This window comes from Lathyrus oleraceus, chromosome 2 (genome assembly GCF_024323335.1).
Source record: "Lathyrus oleraceus cultivar Zhongwan6 chromosome 2, CAAS_Psat_ZW6_1.0, whole genome shotgun sequence".
Classification (NCBI taxonomy): Eukaryota; Viridiplantae; Streptophyta; class Magnoliopsida; order Fabales; family Fabaceae; genus Lathyrus; species Lathyrus oleraceus.
The window spans coordinates 174,672,233-174,684,806 of NC_066580.1; the positions used below are offsets into that span (position 1 = coordinate 174,672,233).

At 39.9% G+C, this 12,574-nt stretch overlaps 1 pseudogene; it reads left to right on the forward strand.

Annotated features, from left to right (window-relative positions):
- The first annotated feature begins 9,691 nt into the window (after positions 1-9,691).
- On the forward strand, positions 9,692-9,791 carry LOC127124323 (uncharacterized; annotated as a pseudogene).
- Positions 9,792-12,574: the final 2,783 nt, after the last annotated feature.

A 12,574-nucleotide genomic window follows, 5' to 3' on the forward strand; every position in this document is an offset into this window, starting at 1 on the left:
GGAAGTGGGCTTCAACGTGGTCAGTTGAGTTCCTTGCGCCAAAAATATAGAGGACTGGTGTGACGTTCGTCACACCATGTGTGACGTCCGTCACAAGGCTGCTTCGCGTGACGCTCGTCACGCGTCCTGTGACGTCCGTCACAGGCACAGCATTGGTGACTTGTGCGCTTTGGGCTGGGCTTTGGCTTTTGGTTCCTTTTCTCTCCTTTTTGTTGCTTTTTACACCTCCTTTTCTTCCCTTTTTCACTTTTGCTTCAAAATGGGTACCTGATATAAATAGAAAAGAAATACTGCATAATATCTGATAAAATGGGATAAATTAGCGTAAATGATAAAATAATTTAATTGAATTAAGTCTTAAAAAGCGATATAATTTCGTGTTATCAAACTCCCCCATACTTAAATCTTTGCTTGTCCTCAAGCAAAATTCAGTATAGAACTTGTTAAAAGTTTTAGCCGGATGAAATTTTAAAGCACACATCAATTCGTACTAGGTTGCCAATGGATTTTTGTTTAGGAGGACTTGAGTTTAATCTTGACATCAACAACTACCGTTACAACTTAGATAACCCTACCTTATGCCGATCGGTTCAAGTACCCTATGATAGCTATCCTGGTTCCTTTAGTCTTATTTTGCCCGTTTTCATTCTAGCGAAATCACATTAAGCCCTTTATCCTTTCGCGCACATAGTGGAGTAAACGGTTAGTGACTATGATCCGCTTTTAGCTAGAAGTTCTGGTACATAAGTCGGATAACTTCATTATTCAGTCCATTGCAAATTGCGGGGGATCGAACCGTAGTCCGCCCTACCAAGTTCAGTACCAGATTCCTACTGAACCAATTCATAATGGATCTTTCGTATTGTGCTTTTGCATGATCTGCAACCTTTAGGTTAAATGATCTGGTAAGGATCACCTAGTTTAATTTTCTTAGGTTACTTTGGGGATCATTCACTTATATTCATCGGCTCTCCACGTAGTTTGCTATTAAGATGGTGCTGACTTCTGTATAAACTACTTGGGGTTGCCATAGAACTAAAAGTTCAAGGAATCGGTATAATAGGTACTTATCCTGATCTAACATATTGAGGTTCTCAGAGCGTTGTTATGGTAATGATTTTGTTTTGATTTCACTCAAATTTTATAAAGTAGGCGACCTTTATACTTATTGGGTGTGTTAAAATTTTTGTTATGGCTCAAGAAAGTTGAGGGAAATAGATAATAGAACTTTCACATTCAGGACTTAACTTAAAAAAAATATTTTGTTTTTATAAGGAAATAACAATGAAAAGGGAGAGTACAAACTTGAAACAAAGATGAGAATGGAAAGAATAATTTCCCCCCCATACTTGAACTAAACATTGTCCTCGATGTTTGAAGGGAAAGAAATACAAACTATAAAGGAAAAAGAAAAATACAACTAAGGCTGCCTTCCACCTCTGGTTCTTGGTCCTGGTGATCTTTGACGTATGTCTAAGCTGTCGAATCTGCTAAACAACTCAGTAAACCGCTGGTCGGTTATGGCATTCCGAGCATCCTGTTGCTGTTGCATTTGACGCATCATCTGCATCATCTCTGTATTCTGTGCCTGCATTCCATCGATAGCATCCATAATGTCATCGTTGGTCGCAGGCCTTCGTCGTCGACGACGTTGGGAGGATGGGCCGGCTGCATTACTGGAAGGGTTGAGCGGGACTGACGGTTGTGTTGGCGGATGATCACCTTGTTCCATTTCTTCAAACTCATCTGTTTGCTGGTTTGTTTGTGAAGGGTCGGTGGTTTCAGGAGCGCTAAGATCGTAGAGGTGGCGGTTCGGGTTTGTGACATCGGTTAGGGTGGTATTGGGTAGCACAACACTTGGGACAGCTTGGTTGTTCACCATCAGATAATAGCCTCCGCCTACTCTGTTTTTGATCAGGCGGCTGGAGCGACAATAGCTGATATCCATAGACAGGGGTGGTAGGGATTCTAAAGTTTGGAGTTTATCCCCTAGGTTCAGGCCAAGTGCTATGGAGGTTATTAATCCACCAATTATGAATGGTTGCCGGCCTCTAGCACATAAGGTGCGGATATGATGAAGGAGAAAAGAGGCGGCGTTTACCGTAGTATCCGATTCGAAAACGCACTGGAGGAAAAAGAGTTCTTTTGAGTTGACCTTACTGTTGTTTGGTCTTCCAAAGAGTGTGTTTTGCAGGATACGGAGAAAATAGCGGATGGTGGGGTTATGGATGTGGGAGAGAAGGAGTTCTTCCCAGTTGTTGGTATTTATACCGGAAATTTTCTTAAAAAGGTCGAAAACTAGAACTGTGTTCCAGTTTGAGGTTGGGGGAATTCTGGCATGGAGCAGACCTTCTGTGGGAAATTGCAGCATGGCACTCAATTGGCGTTGGGTTAGAGAGTACTCGGTGTTAAACATACGGAAGGTTGCTGTACCGGTTAGAAATTCGCCTTCACCGGCGGGAGTGGTGTAGTCGTAAGAACTTAGGAATTCTAAGGTTAGGGAAGGATAGGTGGGTTGGTTATGGGTGCAAAGGAAGGTTAAATCGGCTCTACGGAGCATCCACTCGATACCTTGGAGTAAGCCCAATTGTTGTAAACAAGTTAAATCGGGGTACCTGGTGGGAGCGACGCCTCGCTGTTGGAAGCGCTCGAATTGCTCTTGCTGATAGTTGTCATCTCCGGATCGGAAGATGATATTTCCGAAGTTTTGATTTCCCGCCATTGTGATGAATTTTTGAATGAGTGATTTGGAAAAGAAAAGAATTGTATATTTGATATGAGAGAGTTGTTTGTGGTGAAAGAAGGAAGTTTGGAGGGTATTTATAGGTAAAATGTGGGAGGTGAAAAGAAAGAGTGGTTGAAAAGTAATTAATTGTGGTAAATGAAAAATGAATGGGGAATGTAAAAAGGTGGGGGGTGTAACGTTCGTCTCCAACGGCTCCCTAACGTTCACATGTCTGAGAAGCGTTACGCTCGTCACAAGGCTGTGACGCTCGTAACAGGCACTAAGTGTGCCGCCCGTCATGGGTGGTGTGACGCTCGTCACACTTCCTTTTTGGAAAGGCTTAGTAGCGCTTCACAGAATCACTTGGTAGCGTAATTTAATATTTTATTCTGCTTATGAACGTTTTAGTCTGTAGCTTAATTTAGTATGCATGCTTAATTGCTTTGTATAATAATAATAATAAGTAATAACAGTAGAGCATAATAGGCATTGCAAAGTAAATTAACTAAACAGATTCAAATAAAAATTGATCATAATGTATTACAGGAAAGGCAAATAATAAAATGAAATAGAAATAAACATGAATTCAAATAACATTAATGAAAACAAATCTAGCCTAAAACTAAATAACTTAGAAAGAAAAATAACTAAATTCCATCTATCTTCGGATCTCTGGCCGGAGGAGTAAAAGAGTTAACGTGATGCCGTAACATACGTAACTGACTTGCCGTGCGGCTCATGTGTTCTAGGACTGCAAGTCTCAAGCTGTGGAAATCTTCCCTGAGGGCGTTTTGTTCTGACATCAAGGCTTCAATGACGGTTTTAATATCTGTTCCTGGCATATGATGTCGGAGATCAGGCATGGCTGATTCTTCGGTCAGGACAGGCTGAGGAGGAGGATCAATATCATGGTAGCCGGATGGAGTCTAAGGGTCAGATTCAGCAAGAGAGATATGGTCAACATAATGCTCATAGTCATCACAAATCTCATAATCCTGGATGGATTTAGTGGATCCAGCAGGAGTTGGGGTTTCATTCAGGTTATAGAGCCAGTTCCTTTGGTTATGAACACTAGTCCTAGGATCGGGCAGGGTGAATAGGCAGAGAACCTGGTTATCAATAACGAGCTCAAACTCATCAGACCCTATGTTTGCTATAAACATAGTGTTGAAGAGGAAAGGTATACTCATAGTGGTAATGCCACAAAAAGGGTTCAGGTCAAGCATAGGCTGACGTAGTCCAATAGCATTACCTATCATAGTTATCAGGCCGCCTATTCTAATGGGTGCTCTCTCATCCTGGATAAGGTGGTCCAAATTAGCTAACATAAAAGTAGCACCGTTTACTGGACGGTTCTGGGAAGCACAAAATATGATGAAGAGTTCATCACGTGAAACTGAAGTACTATTTGGCTTCTTCCCAAATAAAGTGTGGGTCAGGATCTTATGGAAATAGCGAAAAGCCGGGTTATGTATGTTTCCAGAGAGAAACTCATGTTCTTCGGGCTCATCATTTCCAGTCAGCTTACCCCAAAAGTGTTCAAGCTCTCTATATTCAAGAAGTTCTTCCTGGCTTATAGTGAATGTATCAAAGGAGGTAGGAAAACCAAAAGGTTGGTGAAGTCTCTAGTATTAAATTGGTACTCCATATTGAACATTCTGAACTGGAAAAAACCTCTGGTAATTCCTTTTCCATGGCTAGGTAGATAGATTAATGAACTAAGGAATTCTAATGTGAGTCTCCGGTAGGTGGTGAAAGGTCTCAGAATAGGGGAGGTCTCCCATCCTATCTGATTCAGCAAAAACAGGACACTCTGTCTCAGTCCAAGGGCAGTCATAGCCCAATCATCAGCATATAAACTAGGTAGCATCTCTCTAGTGGCTAGTTCTTCAAACCTTCGTTTCTGAGCCATTCCTCTGAACTTGATACCCATACGGTCAAAATGTCCCATCTGGTTAGTGTTAACTAGAGAAAAGAGAACATGAGTTTAAGTCAGGATTTGGCCAAATGCCGAAAGAAGAATAGAATTATTATTAATATATATAGATATATTTTTTCTTTTTGAATAAATCAATAATGAATACTAAATAGAAATTAAAAGAATAATTAAGAGAAAAATAGAGAAATGATAATAATAATAAAATAATAAAATAACAAATTAATTTGTGGGTTGTCTCCCACTAAGCGCTTTGTTTAAATGCCGCAAGCTCGACAGAGAAACTGTTAAATATTGTCTATGAGTCCTGGGGGCGTTTCGTCTAAGTGTAGAATTTGCGAATCCTCGTTGGTTTCCGCATAGTGATAATGTTTCAGACGTTGCCCGTTTACGGTGAACGGTTCTGTAGATTGTCCTTTAATTTCTACCGCTCCACTGGGAAAGATTTTAGTGATATGGAAAGGTCCTGACCATCTGGATCGTAGTTTTCCCGGGAATAATTTTAGTCTGGAGTTAAATAAGAGTACTGCGTCGCCTTGCTTGAAGATTTTCCTTGATATACGCTTATCATGCCATTGTTTTGTTCTTTCTTTATAGATTTTGGCGTTTTCATAGGCGTCTCTTCTGAGTTCCTCTAATTCGTTTATGTCAAGGATTCTCTTTTCACCGGCGGCTTTATAATTCAAATTTAAATTTCTAATAGCCCAATAGGCTTTGTGTTCTAATTCTACCGGGAGGTGACAGGATTTTCCATAAATGAGCTTAAATGGGGTCGTCCCTATGGGAGTTTTATAAGCAGTTCGGTATGCCCATAAAGCTTCTGGTAATTTCAATAACCAATCTTTCCTTGAAGTGGCGACCGTTTTTTCTAGTATTTGCTTGATTTCTCTGTTAGATACTTCCACTTGTCCACTGGTTTGAGGGTGGTAAGGTGTTGCTATCCTATGTCTCACTCCATATTTAAGTAGTAGTTTTTCGAGTACCTTGGATATAAAGTGCGATCCACCATCACTGACTACTATCCTTGGGATGCCAAATCTCGGAAAAATTATATTTTTAAAGAGTCTAGTTACTACTCGGGTGTCATTAGTTGGAGAAGCTATAGCTTCGATCCACTTTGATACGTAGTCAACCGCCACGAGTATGTACTTGTTACCGAAAGAGGATGGAAACGGTCCCATGAAGTCTATTCCCCACACGTCAAAAATCTCTACTTCCAAAATACCATTTGTGGCATCTCGTCACGTCTAGATATGTTTCCCGTGCGTTGACATCTGTCACACTCCTTAATAGCCGCATGTACGTCCTTCCATATAGTTGGCCAATAAAAGCCAGCTTGTAGGATTTTAGAGCAGGTCTTGGATGTACTTGTGTGTCCACCATAAGGCGCGGAGTGACAGTGTTGGATTATATTTTCTACCTCTTCTTCGGGTACACATCGACGGAAAATACCATCGGGACCTCTTTTGAAGAGTAAGGGATCATCCCAGTAATAGTGTTTTATGTCGTGGAAGAATCTTTTCTTCTGCTGGTAAGATAAAGTAGGTGGAACTATTCCGGCAGCTAAATAATTGACTAGATCAGCGTACCATGGTATGACAGATATAGCTAAGGTGGTTTCTACTTGCATGTCGGAGTTGCTCTCTTCCAAAGTAGCTATGAGTTTGTCATACGAGAAATCATCATTAATGGATGTTCTTTCTGGTTCAAGGTTCTCAAGTCTAGAGAGGTGGTCTGCTACTACGTTCTCCGTTCCTTTCTTGTCCTTAATTTCTAAGTCGAATTCTTGTAGTAACAAGATCCATCTTAGGAGTCTAGGTTTAGCATCCTTTTTTGTTAGAAGGTACCTGATAGCAGCGTGATCGGTGTAAACTATTATTTTGGCTCCTACCAAGTAAGAACGAAATTTATCTAGCGCAAATACTACTGCTAGGAGTTCTTTCTCGGTTGTGGCATAATTCATCTGTGCTTCATCCAGGGTTCTGCTAGCGTAATATATAACATGGAGCTTTTTATCCTTTCTTTGTCCTAAAACAGCACCTACAGCATAATCACTGGCATCGCACATTATTTCGAATGGTTCATTCCAGTCTGGTGTCTGCATAATGGGTGCGGAGATCAATGCTTGTTTAAGAGTTTGAAATGCTTTTAAACAGTTATCGTCGAATATGAATTCAGCATCTTTCATTAATAGTCCGGTTAAGGTTTAGTTATCTTAGAGAAGTCTTTGATGAATCGTCGGTAGAAACCGGCGTGTCCTAAAAAGCTTCGTACTTCTCTCACGGTTCTTGGGGGTTGAAGATTTTCGATTACCTCTATTTTGGCTTTGTCTACTTCAATTCCTCTGTTCGAGATGATGTGTCCTAAAACAATTCCTTCTTGTACCATAAAGTGGCACTTTTCCCAATTAAGTACTAAGTTTACTTTTACACATCGTTCAAGAACTCTTTCCAGGTTTTCAAGGCATTCTTCGAAACTTTGTCCGTACACAGAAAAGTCATCCATGAATACTTCCATGATGTTTTCGAGAAAGTCGGCGAAAATTGCCATCATGCATCTTTGAAAAGTTGCAGGGGCATTACACAGACCAAACGGCATTCGTCTATACGCGAAGGTACCAAAAGGGCATGTGAATGTTGTCTTTTCTTGGTCATCAGGGTGAATTGGTATTTGAAAGAAGCCTGAATAACCGTCTAAATAACAGAAATGTGAATGTTTTGCTAATCGTTCTAACATTTGGTCAATGAATGGTAAAGGGAAATGATCTTTTCGGGTTGCTTTGTTTAGTTTCCTATAATCAATGCACATTCTCCATCCCGATTCGATTCGTTTAGTTATAGTTTCTCCTTTTTCGTTTTCAATAACGGTTATGCCTCCTTTCTTTGGTACAACGTGTACAGGACTGACCCATTTGCTATCAGATATAGGATATATAATACCTGCTTCTAATAACTTGGTTATTTCTTTTTTCACTACCTCACTTAGGATCGGATTTAGTCTTCTCTGGTGTTCCCTAGAGGTTTTACCGTCTTCTTCTAACATGATGCGATGCATACAAATAGAAGGGCTTATTCCTTTAAGATCGGTTATGTGGTATCCTAGTGCGGTTGGATATTTTCTTAAGATATGTAGGAGTTTTTCTGTTTCGAGTCTTCCTAGATCTGCATTGACTATCACAGGTCGTTCAAGTTCTAAGTCTAGGAATTCATATCTCAGATTTTTGGGAAGTGTTTTCAAATCAGGGGCTGGTTTGTTAAGACACTGCGTAGGATCTGGTGTTATTGCTAAGCATTGTTTAGATTTGTCTTCTAAAAGATAGTCTGATGATTTGTCTTCTCCTGACTCTGCTTCTTTTATGCATTCATCGATGATATCCATGAAGTAACATGTATCTTCTATTGCAGGTGCTTTCAAGAATTGGAAAGAATGAATTCAATTTTTCTTCACCTACTTCGAAGGTGAGTCTTCCTCGTTTTACGTCTATGATTGCACCGGCAGTTGCTAAGAATGGTCTTCCTAGTATAATAGGTGTAGTATCATCTTCTCTAATGTCCATAATTGTGAAGTCAGTGGGAATGTAAAACTGACCTATGCGTACGGGAACGTTTTCAAGGATTCCTACAGGATATTTGATGGAACGATCTGCTAGTTGTACAGACATCTTGGTCGGTCTTAATTCTCCCATTTCCAGTCTCTTACATATGGATAAAGGCATAACGCTAATTCCGGCTCCTAAATCGCATAAGGCTTTGTCGATGACAAATTTTCCTATGTGACAGGGTATAGAGAAGCTACCTGGATCCTTGAGTTTAGGGGGCATGTTTTGGATTATAGCGCTACATTCGGCAGGGAGTGTAACGGTTTCACTATCCTCAAGTTTCCTTTTATTAGAAAGAATTTCTTTTAAGAATTTAGCATATGAGGGCATCTGCGTAATAGCTTCGGTAAATGGAATTGTAACGTTTAATTGCTTAAGGAGATCAACAAATTTTCTGAATTGGCCTACATCTTTGGTTTTAACAAGCCTTTGAGGGTAAGGTATAGGTGGTTTGTAAGGTGGTGGAGGTACATAAGGTTCCTTCTTTTCTAGGGTTTCCTTATTACTCTCTTCCTTTTCCTTAGGTTCACTTTCCTCAGTAGATTTCTTAGGGTTTTGGTTTTCTATCCTTGGATCAGACGGTCCTTCCACTTCCGTTCCACTTCTTAATATAATTGCATGAGCTTGGCTTCTCGGATTAGGTTGGGGCTGTCCAGGGAATGTACCAGTTGGTGCAGCAGTAGGTGCTTGTTGTTGAGCTACTTGAGATATTTGGGTTTCTAACATTTTGTTATGGGTAGCCAAGGCATCTACTTTGCTTGCTAGTTGTTTAAGTTGTTCGCCAGTGTGTATGTTCTGGTTTAAGAAATCTTTATTGGTTTGTTGTTGGGAAGCTATAAAGTTTTCCATCATGATTTCCAAGTTGGATTTTCTAGGGGTATTATTGTTAGGATTTGGTTTCTGATATCCCGGAGGTATAGATGGGGTTTGATTCGGAGACTGTCCAGGTGCGTATAAAGCATTATTACTCTTATATGAAAAGTTTGGATGATTCTTCCAATTTGGGTTATAGGTATTCGAATAGGGGCTTCCTTGAGCATAGTTTACTTGCTCTGTTTGGATTCCAGTCAAGAGTTGACATTCCGCAGGAGTGTGGCCTTGGATTCCACAGACCTCGCAATTCTGAGTTATAGCAACCACGGCGGTTGGTGGTGATACGTTTAAACTTTCAATTTTCTGGACCAAAGCATCCACTTTTGCATTGACGTGATCAAGGTTACTTATCTCGTACATGCCAGTTTTCGGTTGAGGTTTTTCCACTGTTGTTCGTTCGGTTCCCCACTGATAGTGGTTTTGGGCCATGCTCTCGATAAGCTGGTAAGCATCAGCATAAGGTTTGTTCATTAGTGCACCACCTGCAGCGGCGTCTATTGTCAACCTTGTATTGTATAAGAGACCATTATAAAATGTGTGAATTACTAACCAGTCTTCCAAACCATGGTGTGGGCAAAGTCTCATCATGTCTTTGTATCTTTCCCATGCTTCGAAAAGAGACTCGTTGTCTTTCTGTTTAAATCCGTTTATCTGGGCTCTTAACATAGCTGTTTTGCTTGGCGGAAAATATCGGGCAAGAAAAACTTTCTTCAACTCGTTCCATGTGGTGACTGAGTTGGAAGGAAGAGATTGAAGCCATCTTCTAGCGCTATCTCTTAATGAGAAAGGAAAAAGACGAAGTCGAATTGCCTCTGAAGTGACACCATTAGCTTTAACAGTATCAGCATATTGAACAAATACGGATAAATGAAGGTTTGGATCTTCGGTAAGATTTCCAGAGAATTGGTTCTGTTGCACAGCCTGCAACAGTGAAGGTTTAAGTTCAAAGTTGTTTGCTTCGATTGCGGGCGGAGCAATACTTGAATGCGGTTCATCTTGCGATGGAGCGGCGTAATCTCTAAGAGCACGAGCTGGTTCTGCCATCTCGGTTAAAGAAGGAAAAATGTTTTTGATATCAGGAAGGTTTATAGGAGGGAGATTGTTTTCAGCACGATATTCCCGAATTCGTCGTAAGACTCGGAGATATAGTTCGATATCGTTGATTCGTAAATAGAGCGGTTCGCCTTGAGAGCGAGTGCGTGGCATACAAATCAACGAAAGAAAGAATAGAAGAAAAAGAAACCTTAGTCTCTACAGCGTAACGGAAGAGTTACGATATCGATTGAATAAAAGTCCCCGGCAACGGCGCCAAAAACTTGATCGCTCGACTGTGTGAGTCGAGAATGGGATACAAACTGCAAGTGCACAGTTCTATCGCGTAGTTTTAAAAGATATCGATCCCACAGGGACTTATGAATCGATGTACCGTTATCTAAGGTTACTACGTAAATCTAAGGTGAAAATGTTTGATTGTTTGGGGAAGGGAGCTAAGAGCTAAACTAATATCTAGATTAAATATCAATAAAACGGATATCGGTATGTAGTTCGTCAAAACTAGGGAATCAATTCCTTGTCGGTCTCTCGGTTTAAAATAAATCGTTTCGACTAACTTTATTGTTAAAGGTTTTATCTCAAACTCTCGCTCTGTTGAAGAAACCATGATCTTATGTTAATGTTGCTGTCACTTATAATTAAGTCAAAAATCATATTTTGAAAACAATAAAGTTGCAGAAACTCTTTTTAAGAAAATACTGACCGTTTTAAACACCCTTATCTCAAACTTTCGCTCTGTTGACTTAGGTTATACAATTAAATCTAAATGCTTAACTCTCGTCCTCACATTCAATCTTTAAAAATACTTTTTGGAAAAAGGTCAGAATTTAATTAATTCTAAAACTTGCTCTCGCCCTGAGATAGATTTAATGACTAACTTACACTGTCCAGTTAAAACCTCAAACTCTCGCTCTGTTGGTTTCAACTTCTTTATGTCTTTTACTTTTGTAAAAAATCTTGTTATTAAACCTGTAAGTTAAGACCATAAAAAGATTGATTCTAATTTTAAGTTTGAATAGACCGACTTAGTTTTGATCCCTCTTTCTGCTTACTTTACATACCGATACCTAGGCAAATTAGCCAGACATGCTAAATAAATAAGAATCTATATCATGCATAAACAGACTCATTCCAGGCATGCAATGTAAATAAACAGTAGAATAAAGCATAAAAATTAAATAACAATTAAAGAACCTGAATGCGTAATACAATGGTCTTGAACACTCCACCACAAGCCGGTAGGATTTGTTCTTCGATTCTTCAATTAAACAGTAAATTAAATCAAGGAAATAAAAAAACTCGAAAATAACGTAAGGTTAAATCCGGTATAAAGTTGCCCAGTAGTTTCCGGTGTAGAAACTACTACGCGAAAAATATCTAAAAGCTAAGAACGGGGAAAATAAATTGCAAGGGAAAAAGAAAACAAAGCTTGCAAAATAAAATAAATAAAGTGAACGATGCTGGAAAGGAAGAAAAATAGGCAAAGGCGTGAAAAAATAAATTTGGCAGAGCTTCCGCAAGACTGAGCGTGCAAAAACTGTGTGTCTGGAAGTTCCCAATTTGCTGCTATTTATAAGCGGCTGGTGTAACCACTTTTCAAGGGTTTCCGCGTGCATGGTAGTAGGCTTCCGAGGGTTAAGCGTGAGTGGAAGTGGGCTTCAACGTGGTCAGTTGAGTTCCTTGCGCCAAAAATATAGAGGACTGGTGTGACGTTCGTCACACCATGTGTGACGTCCGTCACAAGGCTGCTTCGCGTGACGCTCGTCACGCGTCCTGTGACGTCCGTCACAGGCACAGCATTGGTGACTTGTGCGCTTTGGGCTGGGCTTTGGCTTTTGGTTCCTTTTCTCTCCTTTTTGTTGCTTTTTACACCTCCTTTTCTTCCCTTTTTCACTTTTGCTTCAAAATGGGTACCTGATATAAATAGAAAAGAAATACTGCATAATATCTGATAAAATGGGATAAATTAGCGTAAATGATAAAATAATTTAATTGAATTAAGTCTTAAAAAGCGATATAATTTCGTGTTATCAGTTATCTCACTACTTTCTAATGGTCAGGATGAGTCAATTAGGGTTCTAAAGGTCTGGTTAATGCTTTGATGACACCACGCAGATGCCAAATTTCTCCTCAAGTAAACATGAGGAACATCAGGACATCCAAAGTGTCACATTAACCGTAGCCATCATTTTAACCATTCCAGTATACGCCGGATAGTCGCGATGATCTATTGCTACTTACCTAGGGTACACTAGATCCGGGTGTAGGATCTTTCACTCAAAAATACCCAAGCAATCCCTTAAAAGTAAAGAGACGATTCAAATAAGTGATTTTTGACTCTTTTTTTTTAAGGTAACCTCTCTTTGTTGTCCCCAGCAGAGTCGCCAGT